Genomic DNA, 20918 nt, shown 5'->3' on the forward strand with positions numbered 1-20918 from the left:
AAAGATACTACCTCATTCACCTTGTATTACTTACATTGTAGAACCAACACAGCTACAACACTGCCAACAGACTGAAAAACGATATATCATGTAACCAGCAGCATGGGACAAATAAGTGACAGCACTGTCAATCGGGTATGCTCCTGGGTGTACCCATTCTTAGATTTGCAAGGGTTAAGATTTCTAGAGAAGTTGTCTGAAGTTCCTGAAACTGTCAAATCAGAGATAAGATTAAGGAAAGTAAACAATCTAAACCAAAAGACCTTGGATTGTTGAGCAAAAGAGGTCAAAACTGAAGGCAGAAACTGTGCTATCTGGTCTATTTATCTCAACCACTGCTAGTGCCTCTCTTGTCTTATTGCGGAACATTATTGATACGTTATCGAAAATGCACTGAGGAAACACCATGAATCCTTTGGTGATTTCATTATAACTCCTGATAGAAGGAACCCACACTCTGGGTTCTTTTTAGTTTAAATATGTAGTTCTGCCCTGACAAGTGGCATTTTCTCCTCTACAGAGTCACTCACTGTACGTAATCTAGTATTTCCCAATTTTATTTGGCCACGGAACCCTTTTAAGAAAAAAACCGCCAAGGGAAACTGCTAGACCTAAATAAATAAATAAATAAATAAATCAAGGTGGAAAAACTATCAAGGAAAAAACAAAAACAAAAAACAAAAAATAAAACACACCGGCTCGCCCCCAAGACGATGGCAGCCAGCGGCCCCTTGAAGATGGCGGCCCTGGGCAACCGCCTGGCACACCCGCCCCTAGGACTGCCGAATCCTTACTTTCCCTTTGCGGAACCCCGGGGTTCTGCGGAGCACCACCTGGGAAACACTGGTGTAATCCATGTTCTAACTCCTCACTGCAGCAATGCAAATATATTTTTCCTGATTCTTATTCTTATTAACACTGCAGAAGCAGCAAAACAAACCTGGATTATATTTCTTCATACCGTCACCAACAAATCATTACCTGCAACCTAGAAAACGGTGCACGTTACTTCCTCATTTATCTGCCATCCTGCTTGCTTGCACAGAAGAGTAACCCAAGAATCCAAGATACCGGTAACTCTAATACAACCATGTGGGGGGAGGGTGGCTGACCCATGACAATTCCTAGCGTGAGACATAATCTGGCCCTTAATAAAGAATCAGCCTGCCAAATAATTTCTCTGCTTCCCTTATTCCTAAATTTAAAAAAAATGTACTGCTAAGGGGATTATCAGTGATCAAGGGAAAGCACTGCAGACTGATTTAGAATAGCACACAATGGTATCAAGATTTTAACAGCTATCAAAACTGGAAATGCAAGGTAAATGGAAGTGAAGGGAAGCTCTCTTTCACACACACACATATATATATATATACCAAAAGGGCAAAGGAAGCTCGAAAAACAATTCTCCTTGAAAAAAAATAAAACCAACACCCAAATCTTCCCATCTCCTCAAAAGACTGTGAAGGGCAACATATCCTACGCATATATTGAAAAAACACATACATAACAGAGTGCAGGATAGAGATGTCCTAGAAACTGTACAAGGTTAACCAACAGACTCCAACGCTATACTAAGGTTATTTCATCAGTCCAATAGCACAACAGCATCCTTGCCCCATCTAAAGAATATTAACACACTCTAGCTGAGTTACAGATATTAAATATCAAAACAAACTCTACCATTTGGTTTCCATGCAAAGCCTCATTTTCTCTCACCAGCAAAGACAGAGCTGTTATATTACAGTGATGTCAGTCATTGCTAGCAAAGGTGCTCTTGGATTGACACAGAGCTTAAAATGTCTTGAAAAAAATCCACCCTGCTTGAATACAGCCCAGCTACAAGACTCATTCACATCATTACATTTGCAAATTTTAAAACACACAGAATACCTCTTCCTCTCCAGTTCTCTAAAACAAGTACTTCCACTAGCATTAAATCATATATAATACAGAAAAAGTAGATCAAATTACTTCAACAGAGCTACAGCAATTTACATCTTACAAAGACCTGGCTTCAGCACATATTTAAATGTACAGGCAGTCCCCGGGTTACGTACAAGATAGGGACTGTAGGTTTGTTCTTAAGTTGAATCTGTATGCAAGTCGGAACTGGCGTCCAGATTCAGCCACTGCTGAAACTGACCAGCGGCTGACTACAGGAAGCCCGAGGCAGAGTTCCTCTGCCCCGGGCTTCCTGGAATCAGCCGCTGATCAGTTTCAACAGGCTGAATCTGGACGCCAGTTCTGATTTACATACAGATTCAACTTAAGAACCCCAGGCATCCCCACGTCAGCTACTGCTGAAACTGATCAGCGGCTGATTCCAGGAAGCCCGGGGCAGAGCAACTCTCCCTCGGGCTTCCTGTAGTCAGCCGCAGGTCAGTTTCAGCAGCGGCTGATTTGGGCACGCCTGGGGCAGAGCAGCTGGGGCGCTGCCGGTTGGTCCCGCAGCGCCACTCCTCGGCACTACTGGACCAACCTAGCAGCACCCAAGCTGCTCTGCCCAAGGCGTCCGGAGAAAAGCCTGGTCTTCTGGGGGGGGGGGGGGAGAGAGGGACACACTAGCTGCGCCCCCCCCAGCAGACCAGGGAGACGCAGGCGGCGGACCGAGACGCACCGCGGTCCCGCCGCCCGGGTCCTCCGTGGCTTTGCTCGGTGTCTCCCTGGTCTGCTGGAGAGCAGCAGACCAGGGAGACGGGGAGCAAAGCCGCAGAGCACGTGGGCAGTAGGACACCCCAGATGCACCGCGGCTGTCCCGCTGGCTGGCATCCTCTGAGGCTTTGCTCCCCGTCTCCCTGGTCTGCTGGTCTCCAGCAGACCAGGGAGATGCGGAACAAAGCCGCGGAGCACGCGGGCAGCGGGACAGCCCAGACGCGCCGCGGCTGTCCCGCTGCCGGCGTCCTCCGAGGCGCATCTGGACTGTTCCGCTGCCCACGTGCTCCGCGGCTTTGCTCCGCGTCTCCCTGGTCTGCTGTGGGGGACTCTCCCCCCACAGCAGACCAGGGAGACGCGGAGCAGCTTTTCTCACCCCGGAGGATGCGGGCGGCGGGACCGCGGCGCATCTGGGCATCCCGCCCCTCCTGTCCTCCAGGGCGAGAAAAACCCCGTTCGTAACTCTGGATCCGACATAAGTCAGATCCGCGTAACTCGGGGACTGCCTGTAATGTTAAAATGTTAAACTATTTAGGGTGAAATCCTGGCCCCATTCAAGTCAGTGGCAAAACTCCCATTGATTTCAACATAATCAGGATTTCACCCTTAATATTTACACTATATAGATCAGTGGTCCCCAATGCAGTGCCCGCAGGCGCCATGGCGCCCGCCGGGCCATTTCTGTGCGCCTGCCAACTGATCAGGGCCAGCCCCACCCTGGGCGCGCAGCATATGGGCGGCCCCGCCCCTGGGTGCACGGCGCATGGGCACTGCCAACTCCTGGGCATGCAGCACAGGAGTGGCGCCGGCCCCAGGCATGCAGCGCCTGGGCTGTTCCGGCCCCTGGTGCACAGCATATGGGCATCCCCGCCCCAGGCACATGGCACAGGAGCGGCGCTGGCCCTGGGCATGTGGCATACGGGCAGTCCCACCCCTGGGCGTGTGGCACAGGAGCGGTGCCGGCCCTGGCAGTGCAGCGCATGGGTGGCACCAGCACCGGGCACGCGGCGTATAGGTGGCCCTGCCCCCGGGCGTGTGCACAGCCCCATCCCCAGGTGCCCGGCACGTAAGTGGCCCTGCCCCGAGGCGCCCGGCAGCCCCAAAAGGTTGGGGACCTCTGTTACAGATCATAATCTCAACTTGCTTTGTGATATGTCATAATTCAAAATGAAGGGATTTAACTTGCCAAAATGCAGTTTACTAATCTTTTGAGGGAATAAAATCAACACCATGAAGCAATACAGCTTTCACAGATATACTAACAATCTTCCTCTATGAACCAGGAAAATAATAACATGGAACAACACACATTCCACTTGCATACAGCCCAAGTCATTGGACTCTGTGAAGGTGAGATGCAGAGGATTTGGTGAACTCCATCTACCCAAATTGGAATCACATCTACAGCCCCTGCACAGCAACTGCAGATTTCCAAGCCTCTGTACACCAGCCTATACATGGCTAACAAGAATACCCTTCCTATGGTGTATCCAGTGCAGCAGCAACATTTCCAACTCCTATCTAGCCATAATTCTGCAAAGCACTTAAACCTGTGTTCCCTGTAAACTGAGCGCTTGGGCAGCCACTCAGGAAAGAATCAAATGCTGCCCAGCTGATTAGCAGAGCACCTATAGACAACAGCATGTGTTTCTAACGGTGGTGCGTATCCACATGTGATTTGGTGCACATAAAATTTATTCTGCACGTGAATTATATGGAACTCTGATTTAAGCATACACTTCAAGTTAAGCTCATGCTTAAGTACCTTGCTATGTCAGGCCCTCTTTGAGCAGTCTTTATACACTGTTTCTTGTGCTGGTACCTCAGCACCACAGATAAATTTCACCACTGTCACTCCAGGATCATAAATTTTTGGAAAACAGATTCATAAAATAAACAAGACTTCCATCCACTTGAACCAAGATAAAGTCCTTGGGAATTCATATCCAGGCTAGGGATGTAAAATCCTGTTTAATAAGTTAACCAGTTAAACATTATGTTTAACTGAGCAAAAGATTAAACAAATGCAGGTGAGGGAGGGGGCACATCAGCCTAGGTGGGCTGGAGCAGCCCCCCTGCCATGGCCTTCTCTGCTCCAGTCCTCACAGGTTCACCAGGATGGGTAAGTGTCACTCAGTGAGGGTGATGCTTCCCGGTTAACCATTTACATCCCTAATCCAGGCAAGGCACAAAGAAGAGCTCTTGAAGTCCTTGATCCTCAGTCTTGTCTGGGCTCACTTTAAGAAGGTATAGATTATTTTCCAGTGGTAAGTAGATGGAAAAGCAATTTATTTCACCCCTGTCATACAGAAACCAAGTGGGAAATTTTGTTCAACCAAGAGGAAAATCTCAAGCTTTTCAATATAAGAGGAATTTAACAACTGACTTTACTGGGAGCAGAAGCTGGTCCCAAAAGGAAAGAACCATGTTACTAAAATTATGTAAAAATGCTATGAAGGCAGCATTCTTTCCTACCTTATGTTACATCCCTCACTCTGTGTAAGCCCAAAACTTGTCTCTCTCAAAAATGGAAGCTGGTCCAATAAAAGGTACTGTACTACCTTACCCACAGTCTCTCTCAATCTCTAAGTATTTTTAAAACTGCAAGTTAAGTTGCAGGTGCTCAGCACCTCTCCAGATGCCAAAACTATGCCAGTCAATTTCACTGTACAGCCACACCCTCGGGAAAAAATAATCTTAGACTAGTGAGATGTTTGACAAACAGATTATTTTATGACTGTTGTGCAAGAATTTTCCGATACTGCTGAAATAGAGGAAGTGTTTTGTTATGGCTCAAGTCCCTTTAAAGAATCACTTCTTTTGTGTTGCCCACAAGAACTCAGTTAATAACTTCTTTTTTTAATTACACATTTGGCCTTGTATGCCAGTACATCCTGTCTTCTCTGTGACTGGTTTTTCAGGCCCTTTTCTGAAACAAAGCATTTGCTTAACTTTATAGACATGAATAGGCCATTGGGACTAATCACATGCATAAGCACCTGAAGAATTGCAACTTTAAACTGAAACTCTTCATAGGAGAGACTGATTCTTCTTGGTCTCCTGTCCAGCACCAAGTACAAAGTCAGTACACTATTCACATCAGAAATAAAAATACATTTAAAAATAACAAAACAAAACAAAAAAAAAACCATGATCTTAATCTCCCCTTAGTGGTAGCAGCTTGGAGGGAATTAATAAGGCTCTGTTTACATTTCTGAAGTGACTGGAGGAGAGAAAAAGCCAGTTTCTGTGGAAGCACAATTAAAGGAGAAGTTTCCAGGTACTTTAGCCATCCACTGAACCTGATAGCTCATTTAAACAGTATTTACATCTCAGGACTGGCTTTGTTTACATAACATACCTTTACCTGCAATACACAGCTAGGACTGTTTGAACTCTATACTAAAGCACAGTCTAATGTTTGCTTAAAGATTTCATTTAATAGTCCAGGTGTGGGCTGTTTCTATCATTCTAATTAATAACTAACCTGCACCTATACTTCTGTCAAAGGTAGGCATTCCTAACTTTAAAAACAATGAGCAGTCCTATGGCACCTTACAGACTAGCACATTTATTAGGTCATGAGCTAGGAATGTAAGCGACTAGTCAAAAGCATGTGCTTATCGGATAGTCGACTAGTGACTATTAGTTGCTCTCCGCCCCGCGGCTTTATACGAGAGGCAGCAAGGTGGGGGAGCAGGAACTTACAAGCCAGTTACCCCCAGCACCATTTCCGTAAGAGGGGGGCAGGGCACAGTGGGGAACTGGCAGCGCTTCCGCCTTTGAAATGTAGCAAGAGCCGGCAGAATTGCCCTTAGCGACTAATATAGTCAATGCAAATTCTATTGATTATTCAATTAGTTGATTAATCTAAATTTAACATCCCTATCATAAGCTTTCGTGGGAAAAACTCACTTCATCTTTTTATGCACAAAAGCTCACAACCTCATAAATTTGTTAGTCTCTATGGTGCCACAGGACTAGTTACACACTAACACGGCCACTCCTCTGAGACTTTATTCCTATCTTTAGACCACCAATGCCCAGCCACATGGGTGTATCAAACAGTCTGCTCATGAGATTGTGATTAACCTCACTTAACTGAAAAGCACTGTAATTTTCTTCACACCTGTCTGGAAGTTTCATTATTGAAGATAAGAATACCTTTATTCTTGCTCATTGAGTTCCACCTCTAAATTTATCATTCTAGCTATGAAAACAGAATCATACCGTAATTGGGACCGGGAATGTTTTGAATCACCCAAACTACATACTGAAAATGTTTCTGACGCATGAACTTATTTAAGCTTGCAAAAACAGCACGCAAAAGAAGCAGATGTGTACACAAAAGACATATTTAACCAGTGCATTTATTACAAAGCTACGGGTCAAATGAAATTACTCGGAAATTCATAGGAAAACTGCTTCTTTTCAGGAGTCTAATTAAAGATTTGCATTAAAGGAAACATCAAATATGAAATACTCAATACTGTCTCTTACTCAGACCATATGATGTAATCCCAATTGTTGGAACAACAATGGCTCTTTCCACTGATACAGAATGAAGGACGGTGTTCTCTATTTTTTAATTTAGATGTCTGAGACTTTCCTAACTAGAGATTATCTGTGCATGGCAAATTTCCATTTAATTAAATCAAGATCACCAAACTTATTTACACTTATAATTAGGGATGTAAAATCCCAATTAATCAATTAAGCAACTAAGCAGGATCCCTGGTGGAGTGGGCTGCCAGCTGGTGGCTCCACACAGCAGCCCAGCAGGGCTGGAGCAGCTCTCCACTTGCGGCAGGCCACAGTAGGGGGGCTGCTCACAAGTAACCATCTAGCCGTTACCCATTCCCTCCTTACTTATAATCTGATAAGGAAAAAATCTAATTTAAAAAGATTCATTTTCATTCACTTTTCTGCTAAATCTCAACTCTCCAGAACGTTCTTTGCATGCCAAGAATTTAATTTTGGTGTGTTTGAATTTAGTGTATCTCAAAGCCATCGGTCTGAAATCACGGGAAACGGAAGTCTTCTGATTATCCACAGAACAGCTCCAACATAATCTGTGGCTATAAAAGCTTCCCCACATTGTCCTTCAAGATAGACCTGGAAGGACCACATCTTAAGTCAGGGCTCCCGTTTGTTCAGAATTTTGCCCCTTTGTTGAGACCCCAGCTAGCATGCTAATTAGTTCCTGATGTGATGGTAAGTATTCTGTTGTGAACACCAGTCCATACAAAACTGAGTTCAATTCATTTCACGTTATGAAGCAAGCAGTCGTTTGATGTAAAAATATTATTTGCTACTATTGAGCCAGCCTGGATCTGAACCAGTTTCCACAACTGAAACTGTTATCAATCATATTAACTACTCCATTCTCAACATACCAATAATTCTGAATATATTTTAGTTATATAAAACTATTTAAATAGCTCTCTGTAATCAGAATGACACGACTACTATCATTTTACCCTGTAAAATTTTATTTTAGCATTTCAAAAAAAAGTCATCCACAAATTATTAATACATACTGGTACACACATCTCAACAACTTATCTTGTAATATTGTATTGTACAATGAACAATTGCATATACCTTCAGGTGAGAGAGAACTTACCCTGGCCAAACTATTCAGATGGCAATTTCTCTAATTCTTTTATCATGTATTCAGTTAAATCACACAAATATTCACCTAATATGACTTTAAATTTATTAAAAATGACCATTTTGAAACCCAATTTTGTTTGTGCTAGTTATGTTCTGTTTCCTTTTTTCACTTCTGTCGTCTGGAAAATAAAAGCCAATGGAGGTAGTTTCAGTTTTGTTTATGATTAGTTTCAATTTTGTTTACATTCAGTTTTGTTTTCAGATTTTTAATATTGAAAAATCTTTGGATTTCAGATGCTGCAGGGAAAGGTTTTTTTAAAAAACTTTTAATTTTCTTTTTTCTGGTTTGGTTTATAGTAAAAATATTTTTGGACAACGTTTATAAAAATTTGTTTCTACAAAATGTAATGTTTGGATCAAATTTAAGTCAACAATGATCCTTTAAAAAAGGTTTAATTTGATTCACGTCTGCTCAAATGAATATTCATTCTTACAATTTAACAAGTGATCTTTAAAGTACGGTCTGCCACCTACTCAATGCAGGCAAGTTTGCTGTAGAAAGGGAAAATTTCAAAAGCCAAGTCTACTCATACAGCACTGAAGTAAACACTGCAATGTGTATATGAAGACTTTGTCTCATCGGTGAAAGTAACTTAAAATTTCTTACAGGTACAGTACTGTCCTATTGCAACCGGGTCCCTGCCAGCTCTTTAAATAATTCCCTGCTGACTTTTGCAACACCTGAGTCATCTGTGCCCAGCTCTGCGTACCTGGGCACACCTGCTTACTTTCATCTCTGCTTTGTCTATACTTAAAAGTTTAAGGCACCGCTGTGGCAAGCGCTTTAAACTGAAAGTGTGGCCACAGCACATAGAGCTCTCCCATTTCTCTATGTCAGGGATGGGGAACCTAAGGCCCAGGGGCCGGATGTGGCCACTGGCTTGCCTAGATCTGGTCCCTGAGGCTCAGGGCTCTCCCCTAGCATTGGGGAGCCCACTGGTGCTCCAGCCCCCCTCCACCTACTTTGGGGCTGGAGTACACAAAATATACTAGCCTGGGCTCCCCATAGCAAGGGGAACATGAGGAGTGTCTCATTCTCAGTTGGGGCCACATGGGGTTGCAAGGTGTCCAGTTTTGAACCGGACAGTCCGGTATTTGAGCTTTTTGTCCGTGAAACAAATTAAGTTTTTATTATTATCATGAGTATCAGTACATAGTTGCGTACTGCCTGGAATTGTCTAAAAAAATTTCTTACAAATGATTTGTTCTCAGAAATTGTTTGCTGAACAATTTCTACAAATAATTCTTAGTCAGTGGCTTATTTACAATCAGTTCATTATGGATATTTATTATTCAAAATCTGAAATAGAACTGTTCTGAGTGACCACAAGTCACACAGTAAATTCCTCTTCTCAGACTATGTAAGCATACCTCAGCACTAGGCCACCAGTGTGGACATACACAACGTTGAATTCAAAATGTATTTTCATCAAACTTTCTGCAACATTTGATAAAGAAAATAATACACTAATAATACACTACGAGTCCGATTCACCAATATGGCCTAGGTCAGTTTTTCTCAGTGCTTTTTTTGTGATGGTACGCACCAGCACAGTTTACCGTCACCTTTTTTTGGGAGCACTTGCTACACTGGATGGAAGCCCACTCGGGACACGTGGCAACTAAAGGGGCCGCGACTCTCAGGCGGTCCTTTTTTTTGCACAACAAAACCATAGTATCGGCACTTTCTTTATTTATACAAAAAAAAGCACTGGTGTTTCTCAATCTTTTTTTTAATAAAGTATCCCTTTTTCAAAAAAAAATTTAAGTTCCCCCCTTTAAAAAAAATTATAAGTGCCTCCAGCACCTATAGTTTTCAGACACAAAATTTATTCCTACCATTGCAAAACATTTGTTTAAACAACTTAATTGTAGCCAGGCGGGCAATGAAATTTTTGGGTGTAAAAAGTACAAAAATAATAAAGCACTGTAAAACTTGAAACAAAAATTCAGTTTTCTCCAAATTTCAGTTGTCTTGTCATACAAGTTGACTTCTGTCAAATACCCCTAAGGGTACTCGTACCACTGGTTGAGAAACACTGACCTAGCTGCTTATGCATTTAAGTAACACCAAGCAGTCATAAACCCGATTTAACTGATTGATGGTCAATTAATTTGGGTTAACAGCAGCTTTGCATAACTGAAGTGCTGCAAAGCAGTTAGAATGTACTAGTGAATCTGATTCCTTGTGCCTACCGCCAGGTATCTGTAGTAATTTTCAAAGCAGACACCATCCTGTACTTTAAAACTTTGTGCTGAAGGTCTAAACAGCTCAAGGGCTGGGTTATGGTCTTAAAAACACTTAACACACATGCTTACTTTTATACATGAGTACTCCACTGTCATTGATAAGATTACTGGTTTGCTTAAAACTATATATATATGCATGTTTGCAGGAAACGAATACAGATGAATAGAGAAGGAAGATATACCATTTATTATTGCGAGTTTATTTCCTGGTTACAAAACTGCAGCATGGTGGAGTGCAACATGAACCATTGCTAGTTCAAGCGAATATTGTATCAAGAAAGCCATTGCTCTCAAACTCAACACTCAGCTCTTTTGTTGCTTTATGCCAATGTAAATGAATGATAAAGTGGAGGGGGCCAATCAAAAGAATACCTTCATTGAAGGATATTCACAGTGTAAATTTATTGGACTTAAAAACATAGAGGACATGGAAAGAGCAGTCCAGGATAGACAAATCTTGTTCATGCCCTAAGCAACATCTGATAGTAGGGGAAGGATTCAGACTCACATTCAGAATGCTGATTTGTCTCAAAGAGACTCTGAATCTTAACTGCTGCTTTCATAATTATGTCATCATTTTTCCCATTACAGTGAATTTAAATGTTGGTGCAGTGGTCAATTCTCTTTCTGTTGTACTAAGTTAAACATTTATTTCAAGAGGTACACTATGCAGAACTATTAATAGATTTATTTTAAACATATTTAAATTTACAAGTTGATATTTCATCTCAACAAACTGGAGTGCTAGATTACAATTCTTAATACATCTAAGTGACTGCAATCTAAAAATCTTTGCACATCATATACTAAGAACGAGTAAAGTTGTAGACTCTGACCCTGAAAGCAGTGACTCCTCTGACTCAAAATTTGATCTCTCTCTCTCTCTCTCTCTCTATCTCACACACACACACACACACACACACACACACACTTTTCCTAGGGAATTTTGTTTGGGAAAAGTGTCCAGGACATGGCCCTGAATCTGATGGTGTTCACTTGGATTAATAATCAGACCCTACACCAGTGTTTCCCAATTTTATTTGGCCACGGAACCCTTTTAAACTCTAAAGATTTTGCAGAACCCCTAATAGCAGTCTAGTAGTGATATCAGCACTGAGTAGTGACACCATCGTCCCCACTCTCTGGCTAAGCTGGCATCACACAGAGACACTTATTGTGGCAAACACAAATGAAAATTATTTTCAGTCAAATTAATAAATGCTTAAATATTTTTTAAATCATTAAATGTTATTGTAATGAAATTTTCTCGCTGAACCCTTATTTTTACTTTGCGGAACCCCGGGGTTCCGCAGAACACCATTTGGGAAACACTGCCCTACGCACATCACCCAGAATGTGCTTAGCGACAACTAATATAAATAACACATTTCAAACATCAATACCAGCTGAAGGATGAAACTTCAAGTAGTGCAAGTGTGGTGAGTATTTTTTTTAAATATTAAGACTTCAGGCCTGCAAGTTGATTTATGTGGGTGGTACTGTGTGCCTATGCAGAACCCTGCTGGCATCAATAAGGCTCCCAAACAGATACTAGGAAACTTCTTGGGTGGATCAACTTGGTACCTTAGTGCGTTATTTATGAATGGGGCATGAGAGAAATATTTTTAGTCGTGTTTTACTACATATCGCTATCCTTTCAGATCACAATTCCAATATGCACAACAGAAAACAAACCCAATGTGATTATCTAGAGCTGATTTTACAAGCATCTTCTTACACCTCAGAAACAGCTAGAAAAATCTTAACCTAAAAAAGTGTATTAATATAATAAAAAGCAACAAATAGTCTAGCAGCACTTTAAAAACTAACAAAACATTTACTTGGAAAGGAAGATAATGTCTCATAGACTCAGACTTTAAGGTCAGAAGGGACCATTATGATCATCTAGTCTGACCCCCTGCACAATGCAGGCCACAGAATCTCACCCACCCCTCTTAGAATAATCCTCTCACCTATGTCTCAGATATTGAAGCCTTCCAATACTTTGAAGGCCCCAACATGCAGAGAGTCCTTCAGCTGTGATCTGTGCCCAATGCTACAGAGGAAGGCGAAAAACCTCCAGGGCCTCTGCCAATCTACCCTGGAGGAAAATTCCTTCCTGACCCCAAATATGGCGATCAGCTAAACCCTGAGCATGTGGGCAAGACTCACCAGCCAGACACCCAGAAAGTTCCCTATAGCAACTCCTATCATCCCTCCATTGACCTATTTCCAACTGGAAATGAATGGTCAATTAGTTACCAAGATCATGTTATTTCATCCAACCATCCCCTTATCATAGAATCAGAACTGGAAGAGACCTCAGAAGGTCGTCAAGTCCAGCCCTCCGCTCTAGGCAGGACCAATCCCATCTAAATCAACCCGGCCAGGGCTTTGTCAAGCCGAGACTTAAACACCTCTAGGGATGGAGACTCCACTACTTCCCTAGGTAACCCATTCCAATGCTTCACTACCCTCCTAGTAAAATAGTTTTTCCTAATATCCAATCTGGACCTCTCCCACCACAACTTGAGACCATTGCTCCTTGTTCTGCCATCTGTCACTACTGAGAACAGCCTCTCTCCATCCTCTTTGGAACCTCCCTTCAGGAAGTTGAAGGCTGCTATCAAGTCCCCCCTCACTCTTCGTTTCTGCAGACTAAACAGACCCAAGTCCCTCAGCCTCTCCTCGTAGGTCATATGCTCCAGACCCCTAATCATTTTGGTTGCCCTCCGCTGGACCCTCTCCAATGTGTCAGCATCCTTTTTGTAGTGGGGGGCCCAGAACTGGACACAGTACTCCAGATGTGGCCTCACCAAAGCCGAATAAAGGGGAATAATGACATCTCTGGATCTGCTGGCAATGCTCCTCTTAATGCATCCTAATATGCCATTAGCCTTCTTGGCTACAAGGGCACACTGTTGACTCATATCTAGCTTCTCATCCACTGTAACCCCCAGGTCCTTTTCTGCAGAACTACTACTTAACTGGTTGGTCCCCAGCCTGTAACTATGCTTGGGATTCTTCCGTCCCAAGTGCAGGACTCTACACTTGTCTTTGTTGAATCTCATGAGATTTCTAGTGGCCCAATCCTCCAATTTGTCTAAGTCACTCTGGACCCTATCTCTGCCCTTAAGCGTATCTACCTCTCCCCCTAGCTTAGTGTCATCTGCAAACTTGCTGAGGGTGCAATCTATCCCCTCATCCAGGTCATTAATAAAGATATTGAACAAAACCGGTCCTAGAACCGAACCTTGGGGCACTCCACTAGAAACCGACCGCCATCCTGACATCGAACCGTTGATCACTACCCGCTGGGCCCGGCCTTCTAGCCATCTTTCTATCCATCTTACCGTCCATTTATCCAATCCGCATTCCCTTAACTTGCTGGCAAGAATATTGTGGGAGACCGTATCAAAAGCCTTGCTAAAGTCAAGGTATATAACATCCACTGACTTTCCCATGTCCACTGAGCCAGTTACCTCATCATAGAAGCTAATCAGATTGGTCAAGCACGACTTGCCCTTTGTGAATCCATGCTGACTATTCCTGATCACTTTCCTCTCATTCAAGTGTCTCAAAATGGATTCCTTTAGGATCCCTTCCATGATTTTTCCAGGAACCGAGGTAAGACTGACCGGCCTATAGTTCCCTGGATCGTCCTTCTTCCCTTTTTTGAAGATGGGCACTACATTTGCCTTTTTCCAATCATCCGGGATTTCGCCCGATCTCCACGACTTTTCAAAGATAATGGCCAAAGGCTCCTCAATGACATTTGCCAACTCCTTCAGTACCCTTGGGTGCATTAAGTCTGGACCCATGGATTTGTGTACGTTTAGATTTTCTAAATAGTTCCTAACCTGTTCTTTACCCACCAAGGGCTGTCCATCTTCTTCCCATCTTGCGTCGCTTAGCACAGGAGTCCAGGAGCCGACCTTGTCCGTGAATACAGAGGCAAAGAAAGCATTGAGTACTTCAGCTTTCCCCACATCCTCTGTCACTAGGTTACCTCCTTCATCCATTAGGGACTGCACACCCTCTCTGATCACCTTCTTTTTGTTGACATGCCTGTAGAAACCTTTCTTGTTATCCTTCACATCCTTAGCCAGTCGCAACTCCATTTGCGCTTTCGCCTTCCTGATAACCCCCCGGCTTTCTCGAACTATACATTTAAGCTCCTCCCTAGTCATTTGTCCAAGTTTCCACTTTCTGTAAGCTTCCTTTTTGTGCTTAAGTACACCAAGGATTTCCCCTGTAAGCCAATCCGGTCTCCTACCAGGTTTGCCTCTCTTGCTACGTGTCGGGATGGTTTCTTTCTGTGCCTTCAATAAGGCTTCTTTAAAATACTGCCAGCTGTCCTTGACTCCTTTCCCCTTCATGTTAACATCCCAGGGGATTCTTTCCATCAGATCTCTGAGGGAGTCAAAATCTGCTTTTTTGAAGTCCAAGGTGTGTATTTTACTACTCTCTTTTCTTCCTTTGGTCAGGATCCTGAAATCTACCATCTCATGATCACTGCTTCCCAGGTTGTCACCCACCTCTACGTCCCCTATTAGTTCCTCCCTGTTTGTGAGGAGAAGGTCAAGCTGTGCACGGCCCCTGGTCGGATCCTTCAGCACTTGTACCAAGAAGTTATCCCCAACATTCTCCAAAAACTTCCTGGATTGCCTGTGTACTGCCGTATTGGTTTCCCAACAGATGTCAGGGTGATTAAAGTCCCCCATGAGAACCAGGGCCTGCGATCTAGAAGCTTCGCTCAGTTGTTCGAAGAAAGCCTCATCTACCTCATCCACCTGGTTCGGTGGCCTGTAGCAGACACCAACCACAACATCACTGCTGTTTGCTCCTTTAAACCTGACCCATAGACTTTCAACAAGTTTTTCTCCCTCTTTATACTGGAGTTCAGGTCTGTTTGGACCTGTGTGAGTTTCTGTGTGTGGCTGATGGATTTCCGCTCCCATACATGTTTTGTTAGTCTTTAAGGTGTTACTAGACTATTTGTTGTTTTTTAAGATTTCCTGTTACAGACGAACTCTCTGAAGCTATTAAAGATAGTAATATAGACCCCTGTTTTTAAGACATTTTGCTTGTTGTTTATATTGGGACAATGACTCATACTTGTCAATGGGCATCTTAGATTGTAAACTTATTGGGGGAATTAACAAGGAAAGTCTGTATTCCATATACTACTAAGCACCATTTTTCCACTCAACACATTAATAAAGGTCCCCGAAAGTCTTCCTACCACTACACCTACGGATTAGCAGTAATACCTTGAAGAGATTTTTTTAAAAATTTCCCACTAAACATACCAAGGTTGGGAGCCCTAGTACAAGCACCCCACCATCTGCCACTATTGTTTAAAGCCCCATATCCCCTGCGCACACACGCCAGGGATGTTACAGGCCCAGCTTAGAGACCAGGTCACAACAGGGCTCCCGACGCTGCAGAACCGAGCAAGCAAATACTAGGCTCCTTCCCCTCCAGTGCAGCTCGAGCTACTCGAGGATAAAAAAGGCTGCTCGGCTGCCAGCACAAACTCTGCTGGAGGCCCGGCGCACGCAGGTGGGTCAGTACCCAGGGCGGAGACTCTCTCTCTGTTTCTGGGCAGTGCGCAGAAGGAAGCCCGGAGCCGGGGCCGATGCCGCTGGAATACAAACAAGCAGCAGCAGCGCGCACAGGCCCGGGCTCCAGCACGCGGCCTGCAGGCAGGGCCTGTCGGCATCACTCGCAGTGGCCACAGTCTCCCTCCCCGGCGGGCGGGGAAGGGGTCACCCAGGGCCAGTCTCTCCGCAGCAGAGGCCCCGCCGGGGGGGGGGGGAACCCCAGCGGCGCGCGCTCCCAGCCAGAGCCCGACGGCTGGCGGCGAAGACAGCGAGCGGCGCGCGGCAGGGCCCCGCCATTGGGCGCGAGAGGCGGCTCCGTCACTGACTGGCGGGGGGGGGGAGGAAGCGCTGGGGCTCGTATAACCAGCAACGCGGCCTGCCGCATGGGGGGGCTGACACCTTTCCGCGCGCCCCCCCCCCCGCGGCACCTCCCGCCCATGCGCCCCCGCTCGGGCCTGCAGCCGCCGCCAAGCCCCACAGGAAGCAGGAGCCCGCGGGACTCGCCCCTCGCCCTTCCGGGGCCTCGGCCCGCAACAAGTGCCCCGGCCCCGCCTGCCTTTCGCTCCCCCGCTCGGGCGGGGAAGGGGTCACTCGCCCCCGGGCGCAGCCGCTGCCCTCCCCGCGGCTGCTCGCTCGGTACAAGCCCCCAGCAGCGCGCCCGAGCGGCACCGGCCGCGCTGCGGGGAGGGGGAGCTGATCACCTGCAGGAAATGTCCGCAGCCCCGCCACCCCCGCTCAGCTCCGCCACTCCATTAACTTTCCGCGTGCTGCAGCCGCCGGGCCAGCCTCGCGCCGCGGGGGTGGAAGTTGCTGCTTTTCCGTCCCCTCAGCGCTGTTTGGCGTCTTTTTCTCCCGTCCAGCTCTCCCTTTCCCATCTGTCACAGCGGGAGAATTAAACGCTTCCCTCCTTTGTTTCCGTTGTTGATCTTCTCCCCCCATTAGACCCAAAATAAATTCAAAGCCTAAACCCTGCCGATCTGGGCACACGGTTGGTCTCCACACGGTCCGAGACAAACACATGTCCTTCCAGGCGATCACCCTCTCAGCCTTTTCAAATGTAAAAGTGAAATTAACCTTCCTCTCCCTAGCAGCAGCTTCACCTAAAATCATATGATCCATACAACGCTGACCTTTTCTTTCTAAATCAATATTATTTGAGAGCAGGCACTTCCTGTTTGCCAAACATTTGTGTAAATCCACATACAGATACAGTAGTAGTTAAAAAATTACCTTGTTTAATATGTTATTCACGGTATTTATATAATTCCTCAAGGTTAACGCTGTTGCCAGGGGATGCAAAATGGAAATGAAAACACCCAGCTGAATAATCGCAGGAGCAAAACTAAAAGTTACTCCCTCTGCTTTGGCTGAGAAGAGTCCAGATCGAAAGCAAAACAAGGAGAGGAAACTGCGAGGAGCTGAGGCTTGGAAATTCCCCCCACCTCTCCCCGGCCTGTTTGTGCAGAGGGGGGTGGGAGCCGAGATGGGAGAGGTGCGGAAGTTTACCGCAGCCTTTCATTGGCAGACACAGCCGCTTTCATCATTTCTCGGAAAAGTCGATTTCATTTTCACTTCCCTCCAGCAGCGGCAGCGAGCTGCAGCATGTGATGTGTAGAGGCAGAGAGACAGAAAGAGCTTTCTGTTACAGGGCAAAGAAAACTAAAGACAAGAGAACAGCTTCATGTTTTTTCCCTCCTCCAAAAAAATCCACAATTAAAGTGACTGGCAGATTGTTCTCTTCCAGGGTGGAATGTTGTTGGATTTTTTTGCTGAGGGAGAGGGGAGCTCTATGGAAATCTAGGTTTAAAGGGAAATAAGCTTATGTGCTGTAATTGAACAAGCTTATGTGCTGACAATAAAATGGTATGGAAAACAATCCTAGTGTCTCAAGTATATAAGAAATGGGCCTAAATTATAAGCCAAGTCAGTATGGAAGGGTTGAAGCTAAAATAAGTCCACAAATTTTGTAGGCCTGACAACACGATGCAGTACTGAGCTACCACTACATTGATTCCTTCTATGCAAAGATGTTATGCAGCAGTTGGCCAGCATATTGATGGCCACCACATACTCTATTTTTTATCTATTTTATATGCAGTTTGACCACTGCATCTGAAAATCATTATTTCATTTTCAATCCTTCCTAGTCTGTATTCAAAACTTTGTTTGTCACTGAAATAATATATATTTCCCATCAAGAGTCCCAATCCCACACATCTTTGCTCAGATGGAGCTGAGTAATGCTTTAAAGGAGTTAACCTCAGGATTCTTCAGGTCTTTGCAGTATGTTGTGTCAGAAAATATATAGTCTTGTGGTTAGAACAATATCCTGGGACTCATTTTCCAGCTTCACCACAGAGTTTCTATATGATTTAAAATGTATACAAGTATAGCTATATTGATCAAGGGTGAAAAACATGCACACTATAGTGACACACCTTTGCAGACTAAACCACTAATATAGATACAATTATGCTGACACAGAAGAGGGCTTCTGGGCAAATAGCTAATGGCATTTGGGCAGATGGTGTTCCCATACCAGTAAATTGTCTCCTGTCAATGTATTCTATATCTGTACCAGCAGGTTATACAGGCATACTCTTTGTAGTGTAGCCACATCCTTAATCTCTCTGGGCACATCTACATAGCAGGGCTAAAGCTGAAATAAGCTACGCAACTTCAGCTAGCTTATTTCAGCTTTTCACATTGTCTACACAGCAGTATGTCGAAGGAAGAACACTCTTCCTTGGACTTCCCTTATTCCTCATAAAATGAGGGTTACAGGAGTCAGAGTAAGAAGTCCACCAGCTCAACATTATTTCAAAATTATGTTGAAGTAACTGCTTGCAGTATAGGTGCACCCTATGTTATTTTGGAATAATGTCTCAGCTCCTATCTGTAAAATGGGAATGATATTAGTTCCCTGCTTCCGAGAGGTGTTGTGATTTTCAATATTTTAGACTGTGATGTGTTCAGGTGCTACAGCAATGGGAGCCCTAAAAATAAATATCTGATGGTAAAATCAGAGCACTGAAATACCCATAGTAATTAGAATGACATGTATTTCTTGAAAACATAGGCCACAATCCAAAAGGAAGACAACTTAGAGTACTAATCCTTACACCCTTACTTAATTTTGCACATGTGAGTAAGTCCTTTGATGTGCATGCATCTTTCGATGACTGATCTTCAAGATTGGCAGGAGAGTCTGAATTCATAAATCATATTCATTTTTTGTGTAAAGCACAGTATTGTAAATCATAAAATAAAAATAAAAAGGCAAAATATGAATGACCTGCCGCTCATCCATGAGGTGAAAAATCCCTATGCACTGGCTCAAACAACTCATTCTGGAAAAGGAGAACAGTGATGTTGATGAGCTTATGCAATATTCAGCTTATGCTTGTTCAGTTTGTTTACAGAATGATCTATCTTTAAAAGATTTTAGTTTCAATTTGCTGGCATGTAAAATACTTGTTATATGTAATAATATAGAAAAAAGGAAATCTTCCCTTTTTTTTTGGAAAGGGCAACAATGTCAATGACAATCATTTGGCCCATCCATTGAAAACAGAAAGCAAGCTGGTTTAGTATGTTTATTCATCTTTCCGTAATCTTTACAGTTACACAGAATGAAACCGTTGCTTTCCTGAGGCCTAATCCACTAACATTAATTGAAGATTCCCATTGACTTCCTTGTGGTTTGGGCCTTCCATCATGGGTGCATTAAAAGAAAGCAATTCTCAGAGTAATGTTTGGAATCTCTGGACCATTGCAGTACCTTAATTTAATATTTATTCTCAGACAACAGTAACAAATGACAGTTTCTGAGGCCACAGTTAGAGCACATATATTAGGATCTAGGCATTTACTAAAACTGGTTCACATGACTTGCTGAGGGCCAATGTTGTAGTCATAATCATTTTGTAGTGCTTAAGAAGGGAAAGGAAACAGAGATATTTATTATTGTTATTATTATATTATTTTATTAATTGTCACTGGTGAGTCAATTTATCCAAAGGAGACTGTGATCTCTCAAGATTTTGTAAAATCAATATGATCTGACAATTTTAGGATTACAAAATTCAATTCAGAATTCTCAATAAATACAAACATCTGGTGCTACTCACTGTACCATTGCCAATGCTTGCAATTTTTATCACCGATCTCTCAATATCTGGTATCTTCCTTAAAGTCTCAGCTACTGGAGTCAAGTGATCATATCACCATCACAGCTTTCATTTAAAACAAAAGTTGGGATCATATCATTTAAGAAACCGAGGGATGACAAGCAATGCCTTCAGAACTTCTGAGTGAGGAAACGAATTTTCATTGCACAGGTACCATAAAGGTGAAGTTTTAAAAAAGGAACTACAGATGAACACTCAGTAGGTCTGACTCTGAGTACTAATCAAGCATTAATGTCTCTGCACCTGCCTTTTTGCCTGTCTCCCTCCCCCTGTCCCTGACAAGGGAGGGAAACAGTTATGGAAAATTGTCTGGGGGGGTCAACTGGGATGTCTCTTGCATAGGATTTGGGGGCCAGACACTTGCTGGGTTTTAGAGATTGCGCCACACTCATCATTTCCCTCCTGGATGTTTGGGGGGAGGGGGATTTCCCTGCAAGCGATTGAGTACCAGTGGAAGGTGTTGTGCTTAGAGTCCTGTAGGGCTTCTCTCAGTCCTTGGGGGTAGGGGGCGGGCTCTTCGGTCTTCACAGCACCTCGGTGG

At 44.0% G+C, this 20918-nt stretch overlaps 1 protein-coding gene across 2 annotated transcripts in view; it reads right to left on the minus strand.

The window, feature by feature from the left end:
* The window catches only part of IRF2 (interferon regulatory factor 2), an 82110-nt gene extending 64561 nt beyond the window's left edge, over positions 1-17549 (minus strand). Inside the window, exon 1 of one of the 2 annotated variants that reach the window (XM_006130171.4) lies at positions 17418-17549. The gene's annotated coding sequence lies outside the window, so the exon portion shown is untranslated. Of the gene's footprint in view, positions 1-16888; positions 17142-17417 lie in introns of those variants that run through there. The other variant, XM_075930285.1, reaches the window with a different exon arrangement.
* Between the last annotated feature and the right edge of the window lie 3369 nt (positions 17550-20918).

This window comes from Pelodiscus sinensis, chromosome 5 (assembly GCF_049634645.1).
Source record: "Pelodiscus sinensis isolate JC-2024 chromosome 5, ASM4963464v1, whole genome shotgun sequence".
NCBI lineage: Eukaryota > Metazoa > Chordata > Testudines > Trionychidae > Pelodiscus > Pelodiscus sinensis.